A 17750-nucleotide genomic window follows, 5' to 3' on the forward strand; every position below is an offset into this window, starting at 1 on the left:
AGTATGTTTTTCATCATTAGACGGATAAGTATTTTGAATTGGTCTTATCTGAGTATTTTTGTCAATGATTCACCTGACAGACTAACTTATTATTTGGCATTTTTGTTTTAAAAAGCCGTAACTTACTTTTCTATCTAAATATAAGAAAGGTTTGTATGATTGCAAATAAGACAACTATCATCCCCCAGACAACATATGACGCGAACGTTAGACACAAATATGTATGTGTTTACTGTATTTCAAAAATTATTTAATTTGATAATTTCGATTGCAAATTATTATACAAATTCGACCGCCTTATTTGAATTATTTCTTTATCTATTTACATCTATAATCAGTAGTGTACAAGTCCGTCGTCCTCTTAAAATTGTCCTGGACGGATATAAAAGGTCGATACAGCTATAATTAAAATACTTTTGTTGACCAAATTGTTTCCGTTTGCTCTTTGTTTTCAATTAGTCATTAAGAGACGACATCAAAAGTTCAATGTAGGATGAAAAACTTAATTCATATAATTTTTCCTTTCAGATTTATTATATTTATAACGTTTTAAAAATAATAGACAAAACTTTCTCTTTATCCCTATGTTCTATTCTTAGCAATGATACATTTGTAGACATGTAGGTTGGTATACAGGGTTATCTGATACATTTTGTTAACTAGATACCTTAATGATGAGTGTGAGCATCACCGGTAAGTCGTAAGTAGAGGAAAAGCACATCGTGCGTACAAAAAATTAAGCCTTATATCTTTTATGAGTTTTTTTTATTATTAATACACATACAAATCAAACATACATATAACGTACGGAAACATAATGAATATACTTATTTTTGTAAATTGAAACCAGAAAATAAATAAAACAAAATATCACACATTTCTTTACATTAGTTTTTTTCAAAGCATTATTTATCTTAATACACATAATCAAACACATTTATATTTAACTTCTAAATATTTGTAGGTTTCATAGCAGGGATCACCAAACTGTCCATTATCAGCCTTTACTCGACATATTCTTTTACCATTACACATTGCTTTTACTTTTTTGTCAGAAGTTGATGATCTGCAATTAGTTGTACGTATAGGTAAAGAAGGATGAGGGCATATGCTTCTATCAGCGGTCCGTCCATATATTGCACTTGAGACTTTAATCTTAGAAGGATATGAACATTTTATGTATGCTAATTTACCTTCACAAGCAATGACATCGGCAGAGACTGAAATATAAAACAAATACATTCATCATATTGCAATGACATAATAATAATAAGTGGTATGTCAATATTTACGATGCCGTCGTTTTCATAAGAAGAAATAAAATCAATCAATATCTTAGAAAAGTTATCAAATTAATAAAAAGAAACATCGGATATCGTCAAAACAATCTATTTATGACGCATGGCTTATTACAAAAGATTAATGTAAACCAATTTTTCACTGGCTCATATAAAGAGAAATCCATGATGTTGAAAATCTAACTTTTAAATTTCATGCTTCTGAAGCGCTTCTCTGGATTTCCCTTCATCATGAATAAAAACCTATATATTCAAATAGTTTGTAAAAGAGGAAGATACCAGAGGGACAGTCAAACTCATAAATCGAAAATAAACTGACAACGCCATGGCTTAAAATGAAAAAAGATAAACAGACAAACAATAGTACACATAACACAACATAGTAGTAAACTTACCATTTGCAATAATCACTCCTAAGATCAAAAGTCCTTGAAGAGTTATAATGGCCATCGTTATTAACAATCTACAATACAGATCATATATATTTGAATATATCAAATAAGTTTTCTATTACTCAAATTATCACTTTTTTTTTAGTATTTTGCATTGGTAGTATACGTACATGTATGTATCAATATATATGTGTGAAACCCAATCCTGCTGGACTGCCTGTTTACTAAAGTAACATACATGTAGCAGATAAGAACCAAGTGGTTTATTCTTTGCATAAAATACGAAATTTTCGAATTATCTAATCAAAACTTACACGTTTTATACGGTATCAAACAACTAACAACTTGCGATTGGTGGCATGTCTCTACAGAAATTGCCAAGATTTAAATCTTACATATCTTGTATTTGTATTTTTATTTAGTGATGAAAATGTTAACTTTTATACTGCCAAAATCTGCTATGATATTTTACTGAAAAGAAAATGTTTATTATATTCTTAAAATTTGTATACTCTTAATTTGTTTTATGTTTTATATTTTATGTGTGTATATATATGTCGTGTTATTACTTGTACAAACATTTTATACATGTAATTACTTGTATGAAGCCATCATACAAGTTATTACTTGTACAAATACAATTGTACAAGTAATTACTTGTACAATTTTTACTGAGAAAAAGATAAAAACTTGTACAAATCATTATATTTGAAATCGTTTCACTTTAAAAAAAAATGATTTATTACTCAGACTAAAAGGTATAAACCTTTAATACCAATATATGATATTACATATGCAACTTTTTATCATGGTTTATTTTTGAAAACAACTTGTAGCAGGGTTTTTTTTTTTTTTTTTTTTGGCTTTTAACGACTTTGTCACTTTGCACTAGTAGTCACTATTTAAGTGACAACTAACTGTTAAGCTAAATTTGTTCAATGTCTAATGCTAGGTTATGTTGTTACTCTGCGTTTGTCGTGTGTCTTAATTTTTATAATGGCATCATACAAGTAATTACTCATACAAAGTATTTGTACAAGTAATAACCTGTACAAAATAATCAAATGTACACGACTTATAAATGTAGTTGTATATACCATTTTTTATAGTCTCTCATAACTTTTTTTAGAGTGGCTCTTGTTTTGTATTGGAAATTGTAATATTATGTAAATGTTTAATAAGAGATGAGACTCAAATAATTTATTGTCTTGTCTTGTCTATCTATATATTTGAAAATATACTTTAAACTTAGTGATTGTGCATATGTGATGGTCCATCAGAGTATTTGGACAATAAGAGTATGGTCATTACCATAGTTTTGTGAAATCTTTGCATCATGCATTAGATATTACGCATTTTTCGTTTCACGTATCATTTGCATTGAATGTTTTTCATTTTCAAATCACATTTACTATTAAGCGCGAAGGTTTTTTTTATTTAACATTATATTTGAAAAAAACCCAGCAAAACGTTCGTATACTTATAAGTACATATAATCGGGAAAACATATTTGACATAATATATAACTCTTCATTCTAAAGGTAAAACTTTAAGAACAAAACTTTAGCATCCAAGAAAAGCATTAATGTGGGCCTGGTCAGAGAGGAATACTTGTACACAAGAAGGTGGTAAAAGTTATAAACAAAATAGGTCATACGCATGGGTACATTTAAATCAGTACGATTTTATTCTAATAGTTATATAAAGTGAACCCTTGATGATTTGGGATCACTGTAGAAGTCCTGTGCAAAGATTCGTTAAATTTAAAAAATAAATAAATGATAAAAACGAAATAGGGGAGCAAATTCTGCCTTTTGCACAGATTATAAATACATGTTAAGTACTAACAAACTTCCGCGAACCAGTCTACGAGATATATAAAAAATCTAATATATCATTTTTTTTGCTCAATCATTTATGAAAATGAAATAATAATTCGCTTTAAGCAGTCCGTATGCTTTACTTTTGTCAAAATTAGCTTAAAAAAACATTGATTATGAATTATTCACTTGCATGTGAATAATACGACCTCATTGAATCCGTATTCATGTGAACTTCAATTTAACCGCTTAGCTTGAGATGGATAACACGTCAATTGTATGCGTAAAGTTATTTAAAGAAAAAGAATGTCAACATTGAAAGTGAAACAAAGGTAAATCATTTGATTGACTGATACGATCCACATAAAATCATTCTTTTAATACACAGGTAAAAAAACAATAATAAACATTTATTTTTCATCTATATTATGAAATTAATTAGACCTAAAATAATCCAACAACACGAGTTTCTTAATCTATGTATATCTATATTTATATTTACATCGCTTATATGGTCATCGGATGACTTTAGAAGTAAACTCGATAATTAGTTAGATGGCGTCTGGACTAAAATACACACGAAATGAAGCTACGTATTTGCATGCCCGTGACCTGTTAAATTGATTATTTTAGACTTTTAATAGTTTGGATAAATGTTTTACATTGTTATTAACTAAATATGAGAATTTGATTAAAATCGGTGAACATGAATTTGACAGCTAGTGCCCCTTTAAATGCAAGGAAATGGTATGTTAAAACTTTTAACACAAGCTAGGCAAGTTACAGTTTTTACATTAAATTTGAATTTTATTCTTTTATTTAACTTATAACTACCATAGTAGTTCCTTTGAAGCCAACGAATGATTTGTATCTGTACGAATTTTACACCTATTAATGCCATTGTAAAAATCATGAGATGAAACATTCAAACCGAACGTTTATTTTCTCATATTAGTCTTATTGGTTAGATCTTGTATTATAATTCGTGACGTTTTAATATTCAAATTTTCTTGACGCAAATTCAATATAGTAAACTTTTAATCTCTTAAAATCTTTAAAACAAGATTTTACATGAAACTCATTTAATCATCATGTAATGAAACATGTGTAGAATTTGACTGTGCATTTTATCAATTTAAAAAATAAAAATTGACGATAAAAAAAAAGACAAGTTACCTTGTATTGGTTAACTCCAGTAAATGTATACAATACAAGATTGATACATATTATATATAGTGACCTGTCAGAATAACGCTATAACGATTTTGTGTTTTTTTCAGGAGGTGTGACCTACAATGTACCTTATTTTTTTTTAATTTATTGACGGATGTTACAAGGCAAGGTTACTGGACAAATTATTTCTAGGAATTGCCATAGGTTTGCGCTGTAAACAAAATGATTTAAGGAGTCGTTTAGATTTAAAACAGTATCGTTCCACTCCATATCCTTTTCATAAACAAAGTCACAATCATCGGTCTTTTGATAATGTAGTCGCTGGATATTCATCTATAAGGACTTGGTACTTACTGATAACCTTAAAAAGAAAAATTTAAAGGTCAAGGAACAGTAAATGTGTCATCTTTCAATTTTGCGTACAGCATTGGCAAGTTGAAATCAACTCTTAAGGGTGACTGGGGATTCTGGTGAATAAAAATAGTGTCACTGTTGGTCTTCTTCCGACCGGCAGTGCGGGGTGCATAAAAACGAAGCCATGTCAGTTCAGAATGCGGACATAAGGCAGATGTTGACAACAAAATGATAAGCTATAAATTTATATTTTTCTGTGTCTTTCCTCCCAGCTTTATTATATTTCTGAACAATAAATATAAATTATTTTTTTTTAGCCTCTTGTTATTGTCTTTTCTTTTTCAAAAGGGAAACCACTAACTGTATTTCTTCTGTTTATTTTTTTTTTCCCGCGAAACTTCGACGAAATTATCCGCCTTAACTGTAAGACATGTCGCTTTCATGTTCACAAATTGTATCGGTGTCATGAATACCTATCTGGAACTCAACCTTTGAGTCGAAAAATTTTGTCGGTTTGGAGTTATCCCTACGAAACAAACAAAAAATTGGTTATCGTTCCAACACCTTAACCGTAATAGGTAGAAAAAAAACGAAGGGTGAAATTTGTTCAGAACCAGACGCTGGTTCTTCGTTACATTTGAATACAAAAGATTCAACGACTCATTGGTATGGTTATGCCCCTATGAAATTAACCTGTGTCGGTTGGCCACCAAAACTCAGAAACCGTAAGTCGTAGACACCTAGGATCTTCACCATTCATCATTAATTCATTTGATTTTGAAAAATACCTCAAGGTCAAATTTGTATGTTGACCTTGACCTTTGATCTAGCACCTCGTTATGGGATAATCTCAGCAACCTTAATACTTACAGAAATGTTGAATAGTGGAAAATGTTTGGGTCATTAATGCGCAACTTTGTTATATTTTGACTGAAAGGATTTAACCTTTCTCTAAGGGTCATAACCCCTGTTTTCGGTTTCTGAAAAGACAAAATCAGCTTTTACTATATAACCAAAGGTCCTAGACCCATGGGGGTCTTCAGCAATGACATAGGGGACTAATTACCTTGGCAAATCAATAGGTCAAAGGTCAAGGTTATGTCCCGGATAGCGAATTATGTGTTTTTTTACCTTATTTATGGTATTTTTTAAAGTGTTTTAAAGGATTTTAAGGTTGACTTTGACCTGTGACCTTTCAAATTTTTGGTCGATATCTCAAAAACGGTTAATCTTACAGAAATAGTAAACACTAAAAAATGTTTAGGTCACTCTGGCACAACTTTTTTACATTTTGACCGAAAAGATTTGACAGATTCTTCAGGAGCATAACCCCCGTTGACGGTTCTGAAAAGGTAAAATTAGCTTTACCTCTTGAACCAAAGGTCTTAGATCCATGGGGTCTTTTGCAATGACATTGTGGACTGATGATCTTTAAAAAGGTCACAAGGTCAAAAGTCAAGGTCATCTCCTAAAATTCGAATTTGTTGATTTTTATCATATTTTAACAGTTTTTTGTGTGTTTAAGAACTTTTCAATACGTTATATCTCTATTGGAAAATGTATTTTACATTTCAAAAGGAAAGACCTCCTAATTGTTCAAGAACAATTGACATATTAATTCTAAATATTTCTTTTATTAGTGTTTGTACATATTATATTAACCTTTACTATAATAAATCTAATTGACCGTTATAAATTAAACCATCTTTTTTAAGTATATTTAGCAATGAATTTAATCAATTCTTTACAACTTAAATTCAAAGTCACTGTAAAATATTCGTAAAATATGGATTGTCCGTTTTACCAAAAATAAAGTAAAATTTATTTCCTCACAATTTCTTTTCAAGTGTACTTTGTTTTGTTTTCGGTTTCATTTTTAACAAATTATGCAGAATTATGTCTCAACATTCTAATTTGTAGCGAAAGGTACGATTGATATGGATATACATATCATTATAACATTTAACTTATAATATTCTCTTGGTATTTTTAATAAAACAACACTCATTCAACATACCAGGTTTATAATGTTGTAAACCTGGCGCACTTTTCATCTACACTAACTCGTCAATAAAGCTTGTATTTAAAAGTACGAAGTTCAACATTTTGTGGGGCATCCGTGTACTGGGAACACATTCTTGTTTATTATTGTCATTATTATGTTGATTAACTTATAAAACATAATTTAAGTAATCAATCTACGACAACATTTACATTTTACGTCATAACATTGTACTTTACTAGACATTAATTAAACGTCATTCTTGTTTTCTGTGAAACAGCGTATTTGTTATTGTTTTCATAAAATTGCATATAATTTCTTTGAATTAATAATTATTTTTGATAGTGTTTTATGTATGATTGACAGGTGAGATTTTTCGGCTCTACAACAAACTACAACATACTTTTATACAAACAGACAATGTAATAAAATGTTTCTTTTAAAGGTCTGACTGAAGATTTAGTATGATAAGTCTTACTGTTACGTTGTGATATTTTGCTTTAGATGATAAAATCATGAAACTTTTATACAAACAGACAATGTAATAAAATGCTTCTTTTAAAGGTCTGACTGAAGATTTAGTATGATAAGTCTTACTGTTACGTTGTGATATTTTGCTTTAGATGATAAAATCATGAAACTTTTATACAAACAGACAATGTAATAAAATGCTTCTTTTAAAGGTCTGACTGAAGATTTAGTATGATAAGTCTTACTGTTACGTTGTGATATTTTGCTTTAGATGATAAAATCATGAAACTTTTATACAAACAGACAATGTAATAAAATGCTTCTTTTAAAGGTCTGACTGAAGATTTAGTATGATAAGTCTTACTGTTACGTTGTGATATTTTGCTTTAGATGATAAAATCATGAAACTTTTATACAAACAGACAATGTAATAAAATGCTTCTTTCAAAGGACTGACTGAAGATTTAGAATGATAAATAAAGGCAACAGTAGTATACCGCTGTTCAAAACTCATAAATCCATGGAATAAAACCGAGGGAAACGCATTAAATATAAGAGGAGAACAACGACATAACACTAAAATGTAACACACATAACACATGTAACAAGTCTTACTGTTACGTTGTGATATTTTGCTTTAGATGATAAAATCATGATCAATAATACAGCGATAAGTTATCCTTTTCTATACTTTGATATTTAATTTCACACGGGAAATCTATGCAAACGTTTAACGAAAATAGAGACAATATTTGGTTCCCTTTTATAGTTGTACATTTTCAAACGTTGATATTTCTTTAATCCCTTCTCGCTGAATCGAATTTACCAAATTGTTCTATAGAAACAAAAAAGAAGATGTGGTATTATTGCCAATGAGAAAACTACCCAACAGACCATGTGAAACAGAAAGAAACAGATATAGGTCACTATACGACCTTCAACAATGAGGAAAGAATATACCGCATAGTCAGGGCCCTGAAATGACAAATATAAAACAAATCAAACGAGAAATCTAACGGCCTAATTTATGTTCCAAAAAATAATATATTATATAACACAATAACAAACGAAAACCACTGAATTACAGTCTCCTGACTAGGGACAGCCACATACATACACTATTAAACATTGTAGCGAAATCCAAATACTCAAATAACCTGAGACAGTCGTGAAACAGTACAACATAAGAACGAAATATAAAAATCAGTTGATAAAGGCTCAACTCATCTGATGGATACAAATAGGAATACATCTAACATAAACACAAAGTGTTTATATGCCCGTTTCCGTTTGGACTTTTCAGATTACAATGTACATAATCTATATAAATATCAGTTATAATTTGAAATGATATTTAGAGACTTCGTTATCACGTTATTTAAATGAAGGCGACATAGAATCAAATGTATTACAGTGTGGTCGACGGTAAAAAAAATTGTTATTAATTGAACTGAAAAGATTGCCTATAACTTGTTTGTCATTGGCGATGATTTTAAGCTCACTCAGTCTACCAGAGGCCTTCCAGTGGGGATTTGAATAATCACTTGTTAAACGTTTCGATACATAAAATTAAACTTTCTTTATACAAAGCTTTAAAGGAATCTGTTTTGAATAATTTTAAAAACATCACATACAACAGTTTCATGTTTAAGTAAATAATGTTTTTAGTTGATACCATTAAATAATATTAAATACGAAAACATCCGCAGGTTGCCTTGGGCCTGTTTTCTGTTCTCGTTTTTTCTGGTTGTTGTCTCTTTGACACATTCCCTGTTTCAATCCTCAATTTTATTAAAGATATAACTGCATATAAAAAAACAATACGTGGTGTGATAGACACTCAAGCAAATCATTTCCAGGGACCAACAGACGATAGCAACTATAGGTCACCGTGTGACCTTCAAAAATAAGCAAAACACATACTGCATAGTATGAAAGCTTTAAAATGTCTTTGCATGGCAAACACGAAAGATGAGTGGATGATAACAGAGAGAGAAAAAAACCATTGAACCCGCAAGGACAAATGGTCCGCAATATAACTAAGGTCAACTCGCTAAAATGAATGAAAGACCTTTCGAATGTAAGTCCTTATCTATGGCTAGGACGTATGTTTAAAAAAAGGAAAAAAAATTAAAAAAATTTTATAAAAACATTTATAAGACTTGGTTTTAAATTGTAAGTGAGCTGAAAAAGTCGATAATAAATATTCTAATGCAATTAGTTCGTATCAATGGTTCTGATTTGATGACAGTTAGCGTAAAATTCTCTATCTCCTTGTCTGTAACTAAGGTAGCCGACATTTTGAATACACCTTATCGCTATTTAGTCCATTCCGGGAAAAACAGTCATTTATACAACTTCCTGTTTTGGGTCCCCGGCCGGAAAATGGAGGTCATCAGTAGTGAGCTGAGGGAGAAAAAACTTTAGAAAGTGATCATAAAGAAACTTTGATAAAGTATGATCCACTTTTTTCGAAATTAAAATTAAAGTAAAAAAATATTTTGTTTGAAGTATTTACGGTAGTTTAAACAGGTCTCATAAAAAAGTATCATGCATGGTGCATTGTTTAAACAGGGTCCCAGATAACTTCAACTGGATGAAAAAGTTGTGTAATTTCAGAACTTATCCGGAATGGAATAAATAGCGATTAGGTGTATTGCTGAATGTATTGACATGTAATTTCTACAATAATAAAGCCATAAAACTCACATGTTACACCTAAAAATCCTCTTTTTATCAAATTTTATTACATTCTGAAGCGGCACAGAAGCCAGAAAACGCCCGGTGTTTATGTTTGACGCCGGAAGCATACCTATGACGTCACCTAGTGTAGGGACCAAAGAAGATAACATATTTTCGCGGAATTTTCTTTAATGAAGATTTTACACTGAAATAATGATTGAAATTTAATTATGAAGTTGTTTTGCATTAGAATAGAGATAACTGTATTGTATTTGAAGCTTTCGGACGTCCATCGGTAGTTTTACTGTCGCAAATACCCGTTTACCTGTCTCCGCTACGCGTCGCCAGGTAAACTAAATTTGCGACAGTAAAACTACCGATGGACGTCCTTAAAGCTTCAATTACAATACAGTTATCTCTTAAATCACTCCCAGAAAGACGACAAATCCATAAAAAAAGATGATTATGCAAACTGCAGTGCACAGTATAATATATTCATATTTTATTTGCGATTATAAAATATAGGAAGTCGTCCTAAACTATGTAAATTGGGTCGGTTTAAAAAAAATATATAAGTTGATATAAAAAAAAGAAAAAGTGGTATGATTGCCAATGAGACAACCCTCCACAAAAGACCAAAATGAATACGTTGATTTCGCCAAGGGTTTTTCACACGTATAGTAGTGAACAGAACAGTTCAAGTTCCTATATACACCACATTATACATTTTGCGTACACATGTATATGAAATAACGTAAATGCAAATTTCACAAAGCTTGATCCAAATAGCTTTTTTACTGTCCAATAACTTACAAGTACGAAAAAGACAGTCCTGGCAGAAGTATATTTTCTATTATTTTGTCTATATGTTTTGATTATGCACAACTTTTGAAAGTTGATCATGCATTCGTTCTAAAATAAAATTCCATCCCTGATAAAAGTTAAAAAGATGACATAATTCGACAACCGCAATTGATAAATCCCTATAACATCCGAAAAAAGATAATTATCAACATTTGCATTGTAACTTTTAAAGCCATTTAAATAATTTTTTTCTGAAAGTACGTGCAATGTCATTAAAAATTGATTATCAAAACATAACAAAAACACAAGTAAAGGTTTTTTTAAGTTTTTAATATTATAAATCGAAACGTAAAGGTTATTCCTGATTAGTTGTTCAAATTGTTTTATTTAGGCGTGGAGTACCTTTGGTGACCCCACAGTTTGAATGTCTATCGTAAGAACGTCGTGGGCTGTGGTCGTTACAGACAAAAGTTCACCCAATCTGTCCCAGTCTATGGATGAATTTAATGCGTCAATCAATGGCCACAGCTACACTGTTATGAATTTCATTCTATTTGTTTAATTTTATAGTGATTAAGATCATAACACAATGTTGAATGTTGTACCCCAATTTTGACATTTGTACCAATTATGTCCGTTTGTTTTGTTCACACATTTTTGTCGATATAATGAAATATAATGCCACTGTCGTACAAGTGAGAGGTTTAGCTAGCTATAAAACCAGGTTTAATCCATCATTTTCTTTGTAAAGAAATGCCTGTATCAAGTCAGGAACATGACAGTTGGTATCCATTCGTTTGATGTGTTTGAGCTTTTGATTTTGACATATAATCATCGGGGAGTATTGGGATCCTGCTGCACGTTTTGAATTTTTCTTTCAATTTAAATCAGTATGCTTTTCATCATTAGACGGATAAGTATTTTGAATTGGTCTTATCTGAGTATTTTTGTCAATGATTCACCTGACAGACTAACTTATTATTTGGCATTTTTTTTTTAGAAAAGCCGTAACTTACTTTTCTATCTAAATATAAGAAAGGTTTGTGTGATTGCCAAATAAGACAACTATCATCCCCCAGACAACATATGACGCGAACGTTAGACACAAATATGTATCTATAATCAGTAGTGTACAAGTCCGTCGTCCTCTTAAAATTGTCCTGGACGGATATAAAAGGTCGATACAGCTATAATTAAAATACTTTTGTTAACCAAATTGTTTCCGTTTGCTCTTTGTTTTCAATTAGTCATTAAGAGACGACATCAAAAGTTCAATGTAGGATGAAAAAACTTAATTCATATAATTTTTCCTTTCAGATTTACTATATTTATAACGTTTTAAAAATAATAGACAAAACTTTCTCTTTATCCCTATGTTCTATTCTTAGCAATGATACATTTGTAGACATGTAGGTCGGTATACAGGGTTATCTGATACATTTTGTTAACTAGATACCTTAATGATGAGTGTGAGCATCACCGGTAAGTCGTAAGTGGAGGAAAAGCACATCGTGCGTACAAAAAATTAAGCCTTATATCTTTTATGAGTTTTTTTTTATTATTAATACACATACAAATCAAACATACATATAACGTACGGAAACATAATGAATATACTTATTTTTGTAAATTGAAACCAGAAAATAAATAAAACAAAATATCACACATTTCTTTACATTAGTTTTTTTCAAAGCATTATTTATCTTAATACACATAATCAAACGCATTTATATTTAACTTCTAAATATTTGTAGGTTTCATAGCAGGGATCACCAAACTGTCCATTATCAGCCTTTACTCGACATATTCTTTTACCATTACACATTGCTTTTACTTTTTTGTCAGAAGTTGATGATCTGCAATTAGTTGTACGTATAGGTAAATGTGGATGAGGGCATATGCTTCTATCAGCGGTCCGTCCATATATTGCACTTGAGACTTTAATCTTAGAAGGATATGAACATTTTATGTATGCTAATTTACCTTCACAAGCAATGACATCGGCAGAGACTGAAATATAAAACAAATACATTCATCATATTGCAATGACATAATGATTATAAGTGGTATGTCAATATTTACGATGCCGTCGTTTTCATAAGAAGAAATAAAATCAATCAATATCTTAGAAAAGTTATCAAATTAATAAAAAGAAACATCGGATATCGTCAAAACAATCTATTTATGACGCATGGCTTATTACAAAAGATTAATGTAAACCAATTTTTCACTGGCTCATATAAAGAGAAATTCATGATGTTGAAAATCTAACTTTTAAATTTCATGCTTCTGAAGCGCTTCTCTGGATTTCCCTTCATCATGAATAAAAACCTATATATTCAAATAGTTTGTAAAAGAGGAAGATACCAGAGGGACAGTCAAACTCATAAATCGAAAATAAACTGACAACGCCGTGGCTTTAAATGAAAAAAGATAAACAGACAAACAATAGTACACATAACACAACATAGTAGTAAACTTACCATTTGCAATAATCACTCCTAAGATCAAAAGTCCTTGAAGATTTATAATGGCCATCGTTATTAACAATCTACAATACAGATCATATATATTTGAATATACCAAATAAGTTTTCTATTACTCAAATTATCACTTAAGGCTTTTTTTTTATAGTATTTTGCATTGGTAGTATACGTATGTATCAATATATATGTGTGAAACCCAATCCTGCTGGACTGTAACATACATGTATCAGATAAGAACCAAGTGGTTTATTCTTTGCATAAAATACGAAATTTTCGAATTATCTAATCTAAGCTTACACGTTTTATACGGTATCAAACAACTAACAACTTGCGCTTAGTGGCATGTCTCTACAGAAATTGCCAAGATTTAAATCTTACATATCTTGTATTTGTATTTTTATTTAGTGATGAAAATGTTTACTTTTATACTGCCAAAATCTGCTATGATATTTTACTTAAAAGAAAATGTTTATTATATTCTTAAAATTTGTATACTCTTAATTTGTTTTATGTTTTATATTTTATGTGTGTATATATATGTCGTGTTATTACTTGTACAAACATTTTATACATGTAATTACTTGTATGAAGCCATCATACAAGTTGTTACTTGTACAAATACAATTGTACAAGTAATTACTTGTACAATTTTTACTGAGAAAAAGATAAAAACTTGTACAAATCAAAACATTTGAAATCGTTTCACTTTAAACAAATGATTTATTACTCAGACTTAAAGGTATAAACCTTTAATACCAATATATGATATTACATATGCAACTTTTTATCATGGTTTATTTTAGAAAACAACTTGTAGAAGGTTTTTTTTTGTTTTTTTGCTTTTAACGACTTTGTCACTTTGCACTAGTAGTCACTATTTAAGTGACAACTAGCTGTTAAGCTTAATTTGTTCAATGTCTAATGCTAGGTTATGTTGTTACTTTGCGTTTGTCGTGTGTCTTAATTTTTCTAAAATTTCAAAGATAGTACTAATATAAAACAGATGATATAATTGCCAATGAGATACCTCTCCACAAGAGCCCAAATGACACAGAATTTAAAAAAAAACCACGGCCTTCAACAACGAACAAAGCCCATACCGCATAGTCAGCTTTAAAAGGTCCCGAAATGGCAAATGTAAAACAATTCAAACGAGAAAACTCTATAACGGCCTTATTTATCTACAAAAATGAACGAAAAAAATATGTAACACATCGACAAGCGACAATCATTGAATGACAGGCTCCTGACTTGGGACCGGTATATACATAATGTGGCAGGGTTAGACATGTTAGCAGGATCCCAACCCTCCCCTTTCCTGGGTAAGTGGTGTAACATTACAACATAAGAACGAACTATCAAAATCAGTTGAAAAAGGGTTAATTCATCAGAGGATACAATAAGAAATACTACACACAGTGGACGTGGCCAGGTGCTTGTATATCCCATACAACAACCAAAAAAACACAACATTAATTACAAAATACACAATTGAAAAAAGAACAGAAAAAAAATACAATATGATTTCAAAAATACATACACTGTATTATAAGAAAAAATTAAGAAACACAAAATAATTCGAGAAAACAGAATAAAAGAAAACCATACCCGAAAATTGACAAAACAATCCCCACTTACTAACTCACAGAAAGGAGTTTTTCAATATCTGTAACAAAGTAGAAGCATATACAACTCAAAGATATTGTGTTGCACAAGTTATTATCTTTTTCTCACAAGTAATTACAGGTAATAACTTGTATAATGGAATCATACAAGTAATTACTCATACAAAGTATTTGTACAAGTAATAACCTGTACAAAATAATCAAATGTACACGACATATAAATGTAACTGTATATACCATTTTTTATAGTCTCTCATAACTTTTTTTAGAGTGGCTCTTGTTTTGTATTGGACATTGTAATATTATGTAAATGTTTTATAAGAGGTGAGACTCAAATCATTTATTGTCTTGTCTTGTCTATCTATATATTTGAAAATATACTTTAAACTTAGTGATTGTGCATATGTGATGGTCAATCAGAGTATTTGGACAATAAGAGTATGGTCATTACCATAGTTTTGTGAAATCTTTGCATCATGCATTAAATATTACGCATTTTTCGTTTCACGTATCATTTGCATTGAATGTTTTTCATTTTCAAATCACATTTACTATTAAGCGCGAAGGTTTTTATTATTTAACATTATATTTGAAAAAAAAAGCAAAACGTTCGTATACTTATAAGTACATATAATCGGGAAAACATATTTGACATAATATATAACTCTTCATCCTAAAGGTAAAACTTTAAGAAAAAACTTGAGCATCCAAGAAAAGCATTAATGTGGGCCTGGTCAGAGAGGAATACTTGTATACAAGAAGGTGGTAAAAGTTATAAACAAAATAGGTCATACGCATGGGTACATTTAAATCAGTACGATTTTATTCTAATAGTTATATAAAGTGAACCCTTGATGATTTGGGATCACTGCAGAAGTCCTGTGCAAAGATTCGTTAAATTTAAAAAATAAATAAATAATAAAAACGAAATAGGGGAGCAAATTCTGCCTTTTGCACAGATTATAAATACATGTTAAGTACTACCAAACTTCCGCGAACCAGTCTACGAGATATATAACAAATCTAATATATTATTTTTTTTGCTCAATCATTTATGAAAATGAAATAATAATTCGCTTTAAGCAGTCCGTATGCTTTAATTTTGTCAAAATTAGCTTAAAAAAACATTGATTATGAATTATTCACTTGCATGTGAATAATACGACCTCATTGAATCCGTATTCACGTGAACTTCAATTTAACCGCTTAGCTTGAGATGGATAACACGTGAATTGTATGCGTAAAGTTATTTAAAGAAAAAGAATGTCAACATTGAAAGTGAAACAAAGGTAAATCATTTGATTGACTGATACGATCCACATAAAATCATTCTTTTAATACACAGGTAAAAAAACAATAATAAACATTTATTTTTCATCTATATTATGAAATTAATTAGACCTAAAATAATCCAACAACACGAGTTTCTTAATCTATGTATATCTATATTTATATTTACATCGCTTATATGGTCATCGGATGACTTTAGAAGTAAACTTGATAATTAGTTAGATGGCGTCTGGACTAAAATACACACGAAATGAAGCTACGTATTTGCATGCCCGTGACCTGTTAAATTGATTATTTTAGACTTTTAATAGTTTGGATAAATGTTTTACATTGTTATTAACTAAATATGAGAATTTGATTAAAATCGGTGAACATGAATTTGACAGCTAGTGCCCCTTTAAGGGCAAGGAAATGGTATGTTAAAACTTTTAACACAAGCTAGGCAAGTTACAGTTTTTACATTAAATTTGAATTTTATTCTTTTATTTAACTTATAACTACCATAGTAGTTCCTTTGAAGCCAACGAATGATTTGTATCTGTACGAATTTTACACCTATTAATGCCATTGTAAAAATCATGAGATGAAACATTCAAACCGAACGTTTATTTTCTCATATTAGTCTTATTGGTTAGATCTTGTATTATAATTCGTGACGTTTTAATATTCAAATTTTCTTGACGCAAATTCAATATAGTAAACTTTTAATCTCTTAAAATCTTTAAAACAAAATTTTACATTAAACTCATTTAATCATCGTGTAATGAAACATGTGTAGAATTTGACTGTGCATTTTATCAATTTAAAAAATAAAAATTGACGATAAAAAAAAGGCAAGTTACCTTGTATTGGTTAACTCCAGTAAATGTATACAATACAAGATTGATACATATTATATATAGTGACCTGTCAGAATAACGCTATGACGATTTTGTGTTTTTAAAAATTGTTTATTTGTGTTTTTTCAGGAGGTGTGACCTACAATGTACCTTATTTTTTATAATTTATTGACGGATGTTACAAGGCAAGGTTACTTGACAAATTAATTCTAGGAATTGACATAGGTTTGTGCTGTAAAACAAATGATTTCAGGAGTCGTTTAGATTTAAAACAGTATCGTTCCACTCCATATCCTTTTCATAAACAAAGTCACAATCATCGGTCTTTTGATAATGTAGTCGCTGGATATTCATCTATAAGGACTTGGTACTTACTGATAACCTTAAAAAGAAAATTTTGAAGGTCAAGGAACAGTAAATGTGTCATCTTTCAATTTTGCGTACAGCATTGGCAAGTTGAAATCAACTCTTAAAGGGTGACTGGGGATTCTGGTGAATAAAAATAGTGTCACTG

General features: G+C 30.1%; 2 long non-coding RNA genes across 2 annotated transcripts; both read right to left on the minus strand.

Moving 5' to 3' along the window:
- Window positions 1-748: 748 nt before the first annotated feature.
- On the minus strand, window positions 749-4764 carry LOC139523218 (uncharacterized). Its single transcript, XR_011664579.1, has 3 exons — window positions 4687-4764; window positions 1694-1761; window positions 749-1220 (listed from the first exon to the last, which is right to left on the minus strand). It is a non-coding gene; the product is annotated as an uncharacterized lncRNA (long non-coding RNA).
- A 7764-nt stretch (window positions 4765-12528) lies between these two features.
- On the minus strand, window positions 12529-13536 carry LOC139523222 (uncharacterized). Its single transcript, XR_011664580.1, has 2 exons — window positions 13480-13536; window positions 12529-13006 (listed from the first exon to the last, which is right to left on the minus strand). It is a non-coding gene; the product is annotated as an uncharacterized lncRNA (long non-coding RNA).
- Window positions 13537-17750: the final 4214 nt, after the last annotated feature.

This window comes from Mytilus edulis, chromosome 1 (genome assembly GCF_963676685.1).
Source record: "Mytilus edulis chromosome 1, xbMytEdul2.2, whole genome shotgun sequence".
Lineage (NCBI taxonomy): Eukaryota > Metazoa > Mollusca > Bivalvia > Mytilida > Mytilidae > Mytilus > Mytilus edulis.